Raw genomic sequence first — 14,199 nt, forward strand, 5'->3', positions numbered from 1 at the left:
GTGCAGATCATTATGCTAGTTCCTAGGTGAGTACAACGTTTAGATAAGATTCTCTAGTAGGGGCATAGGGCACATATAAAAACAGTGGACATACTTATCACCTACTATTTATTATATAGAAAGGTACAGACTTCCTTCTTTGAAGGAAGGTTTCATAGAAAATATAATAGTTCATGAATTTAAAGAGTAGGAAGAAAGAAAACAGGAAGTCATTTCAGACAAAGGCAACAACAGTCTAGGTAGGAGGCAGTGAAGGCCTGTAACAATGTCAAGACAATAGAATAGAAAGAGAGCTGGAAATAATAATGATGATGACAGTAACAATAGCTCACACTTATGTAGTGCTTTTAAGGTTTGCAAAGCCACCCTTAGGTAGGGCAAGTATTGTCCCCATTTTACAGATGAGGAAACTGTTACTCACCTAATTATTAGGCAGCTCACCTAATATCAGCTAACAGATGATGTCTGAGACAGCATGGAAACCCAGGTCTCCTGACTACTAGTCCAGTGTTCTTTCTACTAGATCATATTAATTCAACACTGATGCCTGTATTCATACCATCTCCCTGTTCCTTTCCCACCATAATCTTGGACTCTGCCCTGGGATGCTGGACTTCACTAGGTAAGCTCTTGTCTTATCTTTGCCTTATCTTACCAGGTATCCAAGGCACTTCTTGGCCATTCATACATCATGTCACCCCCTATACCATACTCTTCTCTTCCAACTTACCCTTATGGGTTGTCTTATGTCATAAGAATGTGATTTCCTTGAGAGCAGGTCCCGTATTTTCGCCTTTCGTTGTATTCCCAGTGTTTATCACAATGCCTGGCACATACATTTAAAAAATGCTTTATCATTCAATAATCAGGACTTGTGACTGAGAGGTGAGGGGAAGGACAGAATCAAAGATAACACCCAGTTTATAGGATATTTAATGAATGGTTGCACTACTAGCAAAAAAAAAAAAAAAAAAGAGGCACACTTTGGATGTTGAGTTTGAAATACTGATGAAATATCCAGTTGGAGCCGAACTGTACAATTGGAGATGTATATTTAGAACCAGGAAAAGAGGTAGAAAAGGAGCAATTGAAGCAGGTAAAAGAGGCAAACAAGGAGGATGTGTTCTCTTGGAAACCAAAGGAGAGGGTTATTATTAAGATTTATCACTCAGAATCTGGAACTGTTTCTTCTGCACACCTTGCTGCTTCCTTATTTTTTATCTTTATAAAGAGTTTTGCAGTTTACAGTTTACTTGATGTACCTTATGTCATTTGAGCCTAACCACAGCCTGGGAGATAGCCTAAAAGTTATTATTCGAATTTTACAGATGTGAAAAATGAAGCCAGAGGAGTTTAAGTGACTTGCCCAAGATCATGCAATGTACAACAAAGACAGGACTCAAACTGAAGTCCTCTGACTCCAGATGTAGACTCCAGATGTTTTTTCCATTGAACTCAGATCTACATACTATATTTAGGCACATAGAACTAAGTCCTTCTGGGACATGTGATTTCAGTAGTAGGGAGGAACACTCCACCAGTGGAGAGTTTTTAATAGACCGTTATTGGTTGTTAACTGTTTCACGCAGTGTTGTGTTTGGGGGAAAAAAAAGCAACCTCTTAGGGATGAGCCACTTTATTTGTAACCATACTGGCTCTTACATTACTGGCACTTGGCTGTACACTGAAGGGCAGAGTAACATAGTACTTAACTTGAAGTACTTAACATAGTACTTAACTTGAAGTCAGGAAAACATAGGTTTATATCTTGTCTTTGATGCTTACTACTTCTGTTACCATGAGCAAGTTACTTAACTGCTCTAAAGCTCATTTTCTTCATCTGTAAAATGGAGATAATAATCCCTATATTACCTAGCTCATAGAGTAATTATGATACTTAGAATGAGATAATGGATATTAAATTCTTTGCAAACCTTAAAGCACTACTTACATATCTTCTATTACTCGAGTACTCACGGAGCTGTGTTCTGCCCAGTGATGCCAAACATAGCCCGTTCATGCCTTCCCATCTTGTACATGTTTACATATAAGTTTGCCGCAAGGTTTCTACCCAACTGAAGGCGTTTCTTACTTCTTCATGACATATCATGAGGATATCAGTGAAACACACAACCTGTCTTTTGGTTATCCTTCACTCTTACCAGTCTGACTTTTTGGATGATACGTTTTTGTGATGATAATCTTTTGTTCTCCTTCCTAGTTTCTTTTTTGTTATGAATTATAGTCTGCTGACACCTACCATAAACCCCTCTGTTGCCTTCTGTGTGATAATCGGTTTTAATTTTTCAGCAATTATAGTGTTCTGTGACTCAGAATCATACAATACTAGAAGAATATTGCTATTAAAATGAAGTGCATTCATTTCAGTGAGAAATTTAGGGACCTTTGAGGAGCTCTGTAATTTCCTGCAGGCTGTCTAGCCTATTTCTCCTCCTGCTTGATTCTGGGCCCAACTCATTTTCCATTTGCAGTATCTGTCCAAGACTGTTCTCTTTAGTGTTATTTGTACCTCTTCTATAAACTTACCTAAGATTGTGATGTTAAAATCCAAGTGTGATGGCTCCACTTGATGTTGAAAATTGTTTATTGTAAATTTTTTTGTACACTGTAAGGTCCACACCTTCTGGATACACAATGTAAGAACTTTATTCAGAGTTTAAATTTTAAAAATATTTACTCTACATTTCATTGAATTTTTAAAAACTGTATGACAGAGGACACTGTCCCAGCAGTAGTTCATACCCCCAGACCTTGTCCAAGAACACCAGCTGTGTCCGCAGCCATGGCAGTGCAGAAGATTTTTGCAAGAGAAATACTAGATTCTAGGGGGAACCCCACAGTAGAGGTGGATCTATACACAGCCAAAGGCCAATTCAGAGCTACTGTACCCAGTAGGGCCTCCACTGGGATTTATGAAGCTCTGGAGCTGAGAGATGGAGATAAAAACAGATACCTGGGGAAAGGGGTGCTGAAGGCTGTGGAACACATCAATAAGACTTTGGCCCCTGCTTTACTGGAGAAGAAATGGAGTGTTATGGATCAAGAAAAAGTTGATAAATTCATGATTGAACTTGATGGGACAGAGAACAAATCCAAATTTGGGGCCAATGCCATCCTGGGTGTGTCTCTGGCTGTGTGTTACGCAGGAGCAGCAGAGAAGGGAGTCCCCCTCTGCAGACACATTGCGGATCTTGCTGGGAATTCAGACCTTGTGCTGCCAGTACTGGCATTCAGTGTAATCAGTGGGGGATCCCATGCTGGAAACAAATTGGCCATGCAGGAATTCGTGTTCCTGCTCATGGGGGCTGCATCATTCGGAGAGGTGATGTCTATTGGGGCTGAAGTGTACCACCATCGAAGGGTGTCATCAAGGCTAAGTATCGGAAGGATGCCACAAATGTAGGTGATGAGAGTGGGTTTGCCCCCAACATCTTGGAGAACCATGAAGCCTTGGGAGTTGCTGAAAACAGCCATCCAGGCAGCTGATTACCCAGACAAGGTGGTGATTGGCATGGATGTTGCTGCTTCTGAGTTCTATAGAAGTGGGAAATATGTTCTTGACTTCAAATCCTCTGATGATCCTGCCCAGTACATCTCTGGGGAGAAGCTGGGGCAGCTATATAAGAGCTTTATCAAGAACTGCCCTATGGTTTCCATTGAGGACCCCTTTGACCAAGATGACTGGGCCACATGGACTTCATTTCTTTCTGGAGTTGGTATTCAGATTGTGGGTGATGAGCTCACTATTACCAACCCAAAGTGTATTGTCCAAGCTGTAGAAAAGCAAGCCTGTAACTGTCTCTTACTGAAAGTCAACCAGATTGTCTCTGTCACTGAATCCATCTAGGCTTGCAAACTGGCACAGACTAATGACTGGGGAGTGATGGTTAGCCACCGATCTGGAGAAACAAAAGACACCTTCATAGCTGATCTGGTGGTGGGACTCTGCACTGGCCAGATTAAGACCAGGGCTCTCTGCCGTTCTGAGCCTCTGGTCAAGTACAACCAACTCATGAGGACTGAGGAGGCTCTTGGAGACAAGACTGTCTTTGCTGGGCGGAAGTTCTGTAACCCCATGGCCAAGTAAGTGGAGGGTACCATGTCCTAGATCAACAGAGGCATCTGAGTCCATCACCATCTCTACCACTCCTCTCAATAAAGCACTTGTGCAGCAAAAAACAAAACAAAACAAAACAAAACAACTGTATGACAGAATAATATTATTGATTTTTTAACTCAGTGAAAGGTTTTTATTTTTTACTAATTTGATTTTAATTGCTTGTTAAACTAAGTTTTTTTAGTTTGCTTTTTTTTAACTTCAGTAATAATTTTTAAAAGTTAATTTCATTGTTTTCTGTTGTTGAATAGGTGCCATCTGCTATTTTTCAAATGAGCCACATTTTGCATGTGGATAAAGATAAACATTTCTGCATTTTGTATATGTTTATTTACTTAATATGTCTTTTGTTTTAGAGACCACAATTTAATTTTTCTTACTAAGAATCAGTGCAGTCTTAGATGTTCTAAGACTGTTGTTTAATTTATTGCCAACTGCTAATCTGAAGATGAGTTTTGAAATTCCCTGGATTATTTCAGTGACTTAGTCATGTTTTTCCTTTTTTCCCCAGTCCTTATTAACATGCTTCCTGACCTTAATATCATTTGTTCATGACTTAGATAAAAACATGCTTATCAGATTTGTAGATGACAGGAAGCTGGGAGGAATAAGTAAAGCAGTGGATAAAAGAGAGCCCCAAACCTAACCCACATCATCAATTGATATTTAAAAAAGCCCTGGAATTTTAGTGGACTGCCAACTCAGCATGAGTCTGTGGTGTGATATAACAGCCAGAAAAGAAAATTTGATCCTGAGATGCATTGAGAAAACCTTAATGTCTGGGTCGGGGCAAGTCATGGTCCCACTGTACTTTGTCCTAGTCAGAGACCGCATCTGAATTATTGGGTTCAGTTCTGAGGGCAACAATTTTAGGAATTACAGTGATAAACTGGACAGTATCTAAACAGGGATTTGTAACTTAGTTTTTTAAATAGTTTGAGAACTATATTTCAGTATTATTACTGCCCTTTCTAATGCTATATATGTTTTATTTCATACATTTAAAAACATGATTCTGAGAAGATGTCCAGAAGCTTCACCAGACTATCAGAAGGTTCTGTCACACAAGTTTAAAAATCCCTAATCTAAAAGAGGGCAACCAATAGTGAAAAGCTTTGAGTTCATGCCAAATAAGGACCAATTCAAAGAACTGGAGATGTTTAGCCTTAAGAAAAGTTAGGCTCTAGAGACATGATGACTGTCTTCAAATATTTGAAGAGCTATCAAGCAAAAACAAAATTATATTTGTTCTGCTTGGCCTCAGACGGCAGAAGTAGGAGTAGTTGGTTGAAGTTGCAAATAGGCCAGTGTTGGCTTGGAATAAGGAAAAAACTTAAAAATAGTTTGAGATCTTTAAAAGTAAAATGCACTAATTCAGTAGGTGGTGGGTTTTTCCTTAGTGGAGTTCTCCAAGGAAAGACTGAATGATCATTTATTTGTCAAGTATGTTGTAAAATGGAACCTTTTTCAGATATTGGTTAGAATTGTTGGTCACTGATGTCCCTTCCAACTCTTAAATTCTGTTCCCCTTCTAATACCTAGACTTTAGTCTTCCTTGTCAGCTTGGATCCTGCTGGCTTTCATTTCTACTCCATTTCAACTAGCTTTCCTTCCTAACCACCTATGTGTCATCCACTTTCTGTACCTTATCTGCATCATTGCAATTTTACCTATAATATCTCAGATTTGATATTTTTTCTCTCCAGTTGCAGCCATCTTTCTGTAATTTCTCCCATTCCTCTACACTCAGTGAACCTACTTTTTGCATACATAGGAACCTTTAGTCAGTTAACCTCTTAGTGCTTTTCGAAATCAGTTATCCCCCCTCAGGGTCATTTGACTTACCCCAGCCTGGATTCCATGGGGAGCCAACTATTCTAATAGCACTCTATGCAAAATTCTAGATTGCTTGGACTCTCCTCTGCCATAACCTAGTATTTTTTCCTCTATTCTTGTAATATTTCAGTTTTGATGGAAAAAGAAGCAAAGCTGTTCCACTACAAATTCATACTTTCCAATGTCAACTGTGGCCTTCCTGCTACAGGGCAATCTCTTTATTCATCTCTCATCTGGTATGAACTCCTTCCCCCTTCGCTTCAGGGATATACTTTACCCCTCCTCTCTTCTGTGGGAAGGAGGAGTGGGGAAGGGAGAAGGATAGCAAGTTATTCTTGTTATCCGTCTTCCCCTTTAGGACCAGTTGGTCCATCTCTTCCCATTGCGTCCTTGGCCTCAGAATAGTATATGCATAGGTTCATAAATACATTTTAATTGAATTGGTTAGGATATCAGATATTGTAAAAAAATATCTTTATGTGTTTTGGGGCATGTTACTATAGTAATAGACAGATAGAAAGAGCACAGGACCTGGACTTAAAATATCTGGGTTCAAGTCCTAATTCAGATAATTTACTAGCTTTATGACTACTGTTGACTCTTATGTAAAATGAGGACATAATATTGTATTACTTACATCATAAAGTTGTTAGGAAGGTGGTTTGTAAACTCAAAAGTGCAAGAGTCACATAAATAACAGAAAAATAATAATATTTATATGTTATTATGAGGCAACTAGGTGACTCAGTGCTGGGATAGAGCGCTGGGCCTGAAGTCAGGAAGACCTGAGTTCAAATTTGGCCTCAGAAGGTTACTAGGTGGCTTTGCCTGGATAAGACATTTAACTTCTATATGCCATAGTTTCCTCATCTGTAAAATATCTGTCTCCCAAAGTTATTATGAAGATAAAATGAAGTAATTGTCAAGCTCTTAGCACAGTACCTGACACATAGTAACCATTATATAAATGTAAGCTATTATTGTTGTTATTGTTATTACATGACACTTTAAAGTTTACAAAGCACTTTCATGTAAAATAACATTGAAATATAACTGAAATAAAAGAACGAATGCTCCTAGTCCCAGCATAAAAAAAAAAAAACTGAAGTAAAACCAATTATGTTTCTTTATATGGTGTTCTTTTTTGAGATATACATGAACCGACCTTTTAGTGAGAAGGAGCATATAAAATAATATTTGTAAAAAGTGCTTAGTAGAGAACCCAGCACATAGTAGGTTCTATATAAATGCTTATTCCCTTCCCTGGTGTAAGGGAAAGCATACTACACAAAGACTCAGAAGACCTAGGCTCTTATTTACTGTTTGACTTTTCTGAGCTTGAATTTCCTCATCTCTGTATTGGGACTAATAATGCCTGATCTACATACCTTGAGGCATTGTTAGAAGATTAAAATCATAGCATCTCAGAATTGGAAGGGTTTTTAACCTAATAAAAATGAACTCTATAACAAGTAGTTATCAAGCTTTTGCTTGAAGAAGTGAAGAAGAATTCACTATTTTCCAAGGCCTCACATCTCACTCTTGGATAACTTTTAATTATTAGGAATTTTTTCCTTAGATTGAGACAAAATCAGCTCCTCCGCATTTCTCCCCATAGCTCTTAGCCCTTTCTACCCTTGGGGCCAATCAGAGCAATACTACTCCTATTTCCATTTGGTTTCCCTTCAAATAACCAAAGGCAATAATCACTGCTACTACATCTTCTCTTCTCCAGATTAAGCATCCTTTGCACCTTCAGCCAGTCCTTTTTTTTTAGCATAATTGGATGTGTTTCACTAGGTGTGCCATGAAAACCCCTACTCCTCAACTTCTTTTTCCTTCATCTCCACCCAATGTGCAGCAAAACTTCCAATCCCTAAGATATATTTCCCAGCCCCTCTCCCTAGGTGCAGTTTGTTGCCTGCTCTTCCTGGTTTGGCTTAGAAAGGAAGTTTGCCTTCTTTGTTGTAGGAGCTCTAGAAAGTAAGGGGGTTGGGTGGGGACAAAAGGTGAGGTGATGGAGTCCTGAGGTCCTGCTTTCTGGAATCCAAACTGCCTTGTAACTCTTCTTTGTTGCCAACTTAAACAATCAGTCTGAGGAACCATGGTTCCTCATGGCAACACCTACTATACTATGAGTAACAAAAAATTTTGATAACCACTGTCCTCAAACATCCTGACTAACCTCCTATAGACACTTTCTAAATTACCCATGGCCTTTCTAAAATATGGTACCCAAAAGTAAACAGAATATTCCAGATGTTGGTCAGACTAGAGCAAAATAGATCAGGACCATCCTTCTGTAACACTCCTCTTCCTTTAATGAAGGTTAGGATCACTTCAGCTTTTGGAGGCCGTTTTATTACACTGGTATATATCTAAGTGTGTAATGTACTAAACCCCTAGATCTTTTTTCAAATAAACTGCTTTCTATCCATGTCTCCCTCAGAGTATTGTGAAATTATGAAATTAATTTTTTAGCCATGTATAAGACTTTAGATTTATCTGTAATGAATTTTATCATCTTAGATTCAGTTATGACTTGCCAGGATTTTTTAATATCCTGATTCTTTCATCTAACATGGTATCTATACCTTTCAGCTTTGTATTATGTGCAAATTTTACAAGCATGCCATTTAATCTTTATTCTAGTCATTGATAAAAAATGTTAAACAATTCAGGGTCAAGGACAGATTCCTAGGGCCCTCCACTAAAGACATTTTTCACAAGTAAACACTGAGCCATTTAATGACTACTCTTTAGGTCATTCAGCAAGTTCTAAATAATCTGCCTACTTGTACCATCCTTTGGCCCATATTTCTTCCATCTTGTTTGCAAGTCCAGCATGAGACACTTTGTTAAGTGATTTTTCAGAAATTAGTTAATACATGTGTATATAGTAAAAATAAATGCCAAGTCCTGTTGTCTCATAATGTCTCATAATGTCATAGAGTTAGTCGATAAACATTTATTAAGTGTCTGCTGTGTTCCAGGAACTGTGCTAAGTACTGAGAATCCAAAGAAAGGCAAAAGGCAGTCCTTGCTCTCAATTTGGTGGGTTTGTGAAGGCTATGCCAGAGTTAACATAAATTCCAGCAGGTTCTATCATGCTCTAAAGACTTTAGGAATGATTCTGGCAGTAAACTACATCTTCTTGCCAAAGGACAACTAACCTAGCTAAAATTGAGTGACTTATCATCAGTAGGCTAGCAACTTGGTAATGAATTAATTGTCCATAACAACCAACTGAAAAAATACACAATGGACATGAGGTCTGTGAGGTCCCCTTCTTTTTACTTCAGTATTTGTGGTAGAGTAGTAAAGAGAAAAGGGAGTGGGGCAGAGGGTGCTAGGAATTAATCAGTTTTTTATGCAATCTGGAAACATTCTCTTGGCTGTTGACCAGTGACCAATGAGTGGACATAACATTGGAGAAACTGAGCCATCTCAGTCTTTACATCGTTGATTTAATAGAACCAAGAGATAAAAGAAAGTTACGGCTAAATGGAAGGGTAAATAGCTTCTCTTTTGAGAAAAAAATAAAGATACTGAAAAGAGTCATTTATTTTAAGTCCTAAGACAATAACATAATTTCATAAGAAAATTGATCATTTCATATCATAGTAAAGAAATCACCGTGATGGTAATTACAGCTTATACACCAAAAACTAGTGCGTAAGTTGAGAAGTTAAAAGAAATATTATGTAGAACTCAGTAGGCCTTCCAGTTTAAATCAATATATGCTTTAATCATAAGTGAATGCAAAGCAAACTAAGGCAAAGAGGAAGATGGCAAAATATATGCTAGAAAACATGGGCTTAGATTCTTAAAATCTAGCCAAGGCTAAGATTCTTATAATCTAGCCAATAGTTTACTAATGTTCAGACTCCTTAAGAGTCTGCCTGATATGATGGATGTTCTAATAAACTTTGTCTTTGGCTGGGGAAAAAAAAAAGGAAAAGAAAACATGGTTCATGAGTATGAAATGAGAAAAACAAAACTTTCTACCAAGATAGCTGTCTTAAGACACCAGAGAGGGTTTTAAAGATACAGTGCTCCGAATCTCAAAGATCCAGGGATGGGGTTAAATCCATAACATGGAAGTCAGCATGAAAATCCAAGGGATCTAGGGAGAAACCAGGCAGGGCCAACTACCCCACCCAAAAGTGTAATAGGGGGTGAAACTTGACTCCAAACCCCAGTTCAGGAAGTAAAGCTGGACAGATGAGTTAAAAAATAAAAACAAAAATAAAACCAAAACACTAAAAATTACTTCACATTTAATTCATAACAACTATGAGCAGAGACTCAAAGGACAAAATACATTTTCCACAGGGACAACATGAATACCTAGAAGAAGTGAAGCAGGATATAAATGAAATAAAAGTTCTTGAGGAAAGAATTGGGAAAATAAATAGCTAAGAAGAGGAAGTGGCTAATTTTACCTAAGAAATAGAATCTCTGAAAACTAGAGTGGACCAAGTCTGGAAAAAAAAATCACTGACTCTGTAAGATGGCAAGAAATATTAAAACAAATTCAAAAGATTGAAAAAAAAACTAGGAGAAATGTAAGCTCTGATATCAGAAAGAACTGATCTGGAAAACCTGTCAAAATGAGATAATTTATTCAGTGCCACATCAATCAAACTCCAAAAAATTACTTTGTAGAGCTAGGAAGAAATAATAAAATTTATCTGGAGGAACAATAGGTCCAAGACTATCAAGAGAATCAATTAAAAATATGAAAAAGGGGCCTAATAGTACCAAATTTCACACTATATCATAAAGTATTAAACATCAAAACAATCTGGTACTGGATAAGAATTAGAGGGGTTGATCAGTAGAATAAATTAGGTATACAATATACAGAAGCAAATGAGCACAGTAGCCTACTTGTTTCATAAACCTAAAAATCATAACTATTGGGACAAGAACTCACTGTTTGACAAAAATTGCTGGGGAAACTGAAAAGTTGTCTGACAGAAACTAGGCATAGACCAACACCTCACACCATATACCAAGCTGTGCTCAAAATAGGTACATGATTTAGATCTAGTGATATCATAAGCAAATTGGGGAAGCATGGAAGAAATTACCTGTCAGAACTAAGAGTTTATGACCAAACAGTAGGTTCACAGGAGGTAAAATGAATAATTTTGATTACATAAAATTAAAAAGGTTTTGCATAAATAAAACCAATACAGCCAAAATTAGAACAGAAGCAGGAAACTGGGGGGAAAATTATAGCAAGTTGCTCTGACAAAGGTTTCATATCTCAAATATATAGACAGAGGCAAATTTTAAAAAGGGAACTGGGGGCAGCTAAGTGGCGCAGTGGATAGAACACCAGCCCTGGAGTCAGGAGGACTTGAGTTCAAATCTAGCCTCAGACACTTAACACTTACTAGCTGTGTGACCCTGGACAAGTCACTTAACCCCAATTGCCTCACCTCCCCCCAAAAAAGAAGGGAGCCATTCTCCAGTCGATACATGGTTAAGGGATATGAATAGTCAATTTTCAGAGAAAAAAATCAAAGCTATCAATAGTCATATAAAATGCTATAAATTACTAATAATTAGAGAAATACAAATTAAAACAACTCTGAGATACCACCTCACATCCATCAGATTGGCTAACGTGACAGAAAAAGACAATGACAAATACCAAAGGGGATATGGGAAAATAGGAATATTAATGCAGTGTTGGTGGAGCAGCCATTTTGGAGAACAATTTGGAGCTCTGCCCAGAAGGCTATAAAACTGTGCATTCCCTCTGACCCAGCAGGACCACTACTATGCCTTTATAACTCAAGGAGATACAAGGAAAAGACTCTATGTACAAAAATATTTGTAACAGCTCTTTTTGAGATTGCAGAATAGGAAACTGAGGAAATGTCCATCAATTGGGGAATGGCTGAATATGTTATGGTGTATGAATGTGAGGGAATACTACTGTGTTGCAAGAAATGATGAAGGGATGGTACAGAAAAACATGGGATGACTTATATGAACTGATATAAAGTGAAGTGAGCAGAACCAGGACAACAGTGTATGTAGTCATAGCAATATTGTAAAGATAATCAAGAAAAACCTAGTAATTCTGATCAATACAGTGATTTACCAAAACTCCAAAGAACTCATGATACAAAATGCTAACCAGAATGCGTATTGAAGCACATTTTTTTCCCTTTCTTTATTTTTCTTGCCTGCCCTCCTCCAAATTGCCTTTTCAGTGGATGTGGGAGGGACTGGAGGGAAGGAGAGAATTTGAAACCGAAAATAAAAATGAAATTTTTTAAAAAGAGATCATTTAAGAATCATTGGACTCTGTAAAAACTATAATGCAACAACAAAAGCCTGGACATTATATTTCAAGAAATTATAATTGAAAAGTCCCCAGGGTTATCAGAACCAGACAGTCAATGGGGAAAGCATTTACTCATCACCTCCTGAAAGGAAATCCAAAAAGAAAAATCCTACAAACATCATAGCCAAAATCTAGAGCTTCTGTGTCAAATAAAAAAAAATACTATACACACTCACAAAGAAGGAATTCAAATACCAAGGAACTGGAGACACAGTTGCATAAGGTCTGGCAAAGTTTATTATAAATAAGAGGAAATCTTATAGTACAAAAGGTAAAAGAGCTAGTCTAATAAGTAATAAAAACTTACCCTCCAAGGCTGAATATAATATTGCAGGTGGGAGATGGATCTTTAATGGAATAGAGGAACTCCAGTCATTCCTGATGAAAAAAAATCAGAACTGAGTAGTTTGAAATACAAATACAAAAAATCTAGAGAAGCCTAGAAATATACATTTATTTGACCAATTGGAAGATGTTATATGATGGTACAGTGCTAACATTCTAATGGGGAATAAGAAATCATTGTCCCTTCAGAACCTTAGTATTTCAAAGGGTATTAAGAGAGTCAAATAAGAAAAACAGTTCTTCAGGGTGGAAGGGAGGGTAAAAAGAGGAATATATTAGTATGGAAAGTAGGAAGAATGGAATAAAACTTGTTAATTCTAATAATTGGGGTGCATAAGAGGAAGGGATAGGGAGCATGGGCATCAGATGAACTTTTTTCTTATCTGAAGTGAGAAAGGAGAGTTGAATACATATACAAATAGTTTATCATAGAAATACATCAAATGCAATGGGGAAACAAGCAGAGATGGGGAAGGGAAAGCTTTTTATGAAGGAGAGAATTGTCACAAGCAAAACAAACTTCCAGATGAAAGGAAGAGTTGGGGTAAGGAGGAGGGGAGATAAAAAGGAAAACAAAAGAAAAAGAGAGAACTAGAATTTAAAGGGGTTCCTTAAATAATCTCTTAGTTGAGGAATGGTTTTGTACTTTGTGATATGTAAATGGAATAGAATATTGTTAATACCATAGAAAATAACAATAATGATTAGCATTTATATAATTCTTTAAGGTTTGCAAAACACTTTACATATTTTATCTCATTAGATCCTCACAGCAACCATGAAAGGTAGGTGCTACTATTATCCCTCTTTTACAGATGAGGACATTAAAGGTAAGAAGGTTGAGTGACTTGCCTTGGGTCACACAGCCAAAACATATCTAAGTCTGGATTTGAATTCAGTTCTTCCTGACTCCAAGTTCTCCATCATCAAATAATGACAGAGAATACTGGGTAGTATGAACACATTAAAATGAGCAGATCCAAGAGAACAGTTTATACAAGGAAAACAACATGGTAAAGAAAAATAACTTTGAGAGACTTAAGAAATCTAATCAAAGCAATGACCTACCATGTCTCCAGAGAACCTCTAGTGAGGCATGTTACCTACCTCCCGATGGAAAGGTGATGGCCACAAGATGCAGAGATATCTTATTTGTTACAAGATGTTTTTTTTTCTTTCAGTTAATTAGAGGTGGTTGGATTACAGTAGTGAAACCCCCTCCCCACCCACCCCTAAAAAACCATTGTAACATGTTTTAAAAATAAGCAGAAAAGAACAGAAGGAATCAAAACAGACAAGCAGGATAGTTTTGAATGTAATATGTCGAATTTATTATGTAATTGAAAAAACAAATGGTGTCAAATGTAGGTTTGTGATTTAATAACCTCTTTATGTTCTATGTATAGAAATAATGTTTTTTTGTCTTAAAGTTCACAATAAAATTAAAAAAATTTTTTTTCCAACTTCACACACACACACACACACACACACACACACACACACACACACACAC

At 37.2% G+C, this 14,199-nt stretch overlaps 1 protein-coding gene, 1 long non-coding RNA gene and 1 pseudogene across 2 annotated transcripts in view; 2 read left to right on the forward strand and 1 right to left on the reverse strand.

Annotated features, from left to right (window-relative positions):
* Positions 1–14,199, forward strand: part of LOC114030641 (E3 SUMO-protein ligase NSE2-like) — a 259,588-nt gene that overhangs the window by 164,698 nt on the left and 80,691 nt on the right. The gene's annotated exons all lie outside the window — the stretch shown is intronic.
* Positions 2,804–4,108, forward strand: LOC114030639 (annotated as a pseudogene).
* The window catches only part of LOC114030642, a 92,215-nt gene continuing 90,677 nt past the window's right edge, over positions 12,662–14,199 (reverse strand). The window contains exon 5 of the long non-coding RNA XR_003567650.1: positions 12,662–12,719. This is a non-coding gene — a long non-coding RNA (uncharacterized LOC114030642). The remainder of the gene's footprint in view (positions 12,720–14,199) is intronic.

This window comes from Vombatus ursinus, unplaced genomic scaffold, assembly GCF_900497805.2.
Source record: "Vombatus ursinus unplaced genomic scaffold, bare-nosed wombat genome assembly UNPS02014973.1, whole genome shotgun sequence".
NCBI classification, from domain to species: domain Eukaryota; kingdom Metazoa; phylum Chordata; class Mammalia; order Diprotodontia; family Vombatidae; genus Vombatus; species Vombatus ursinus.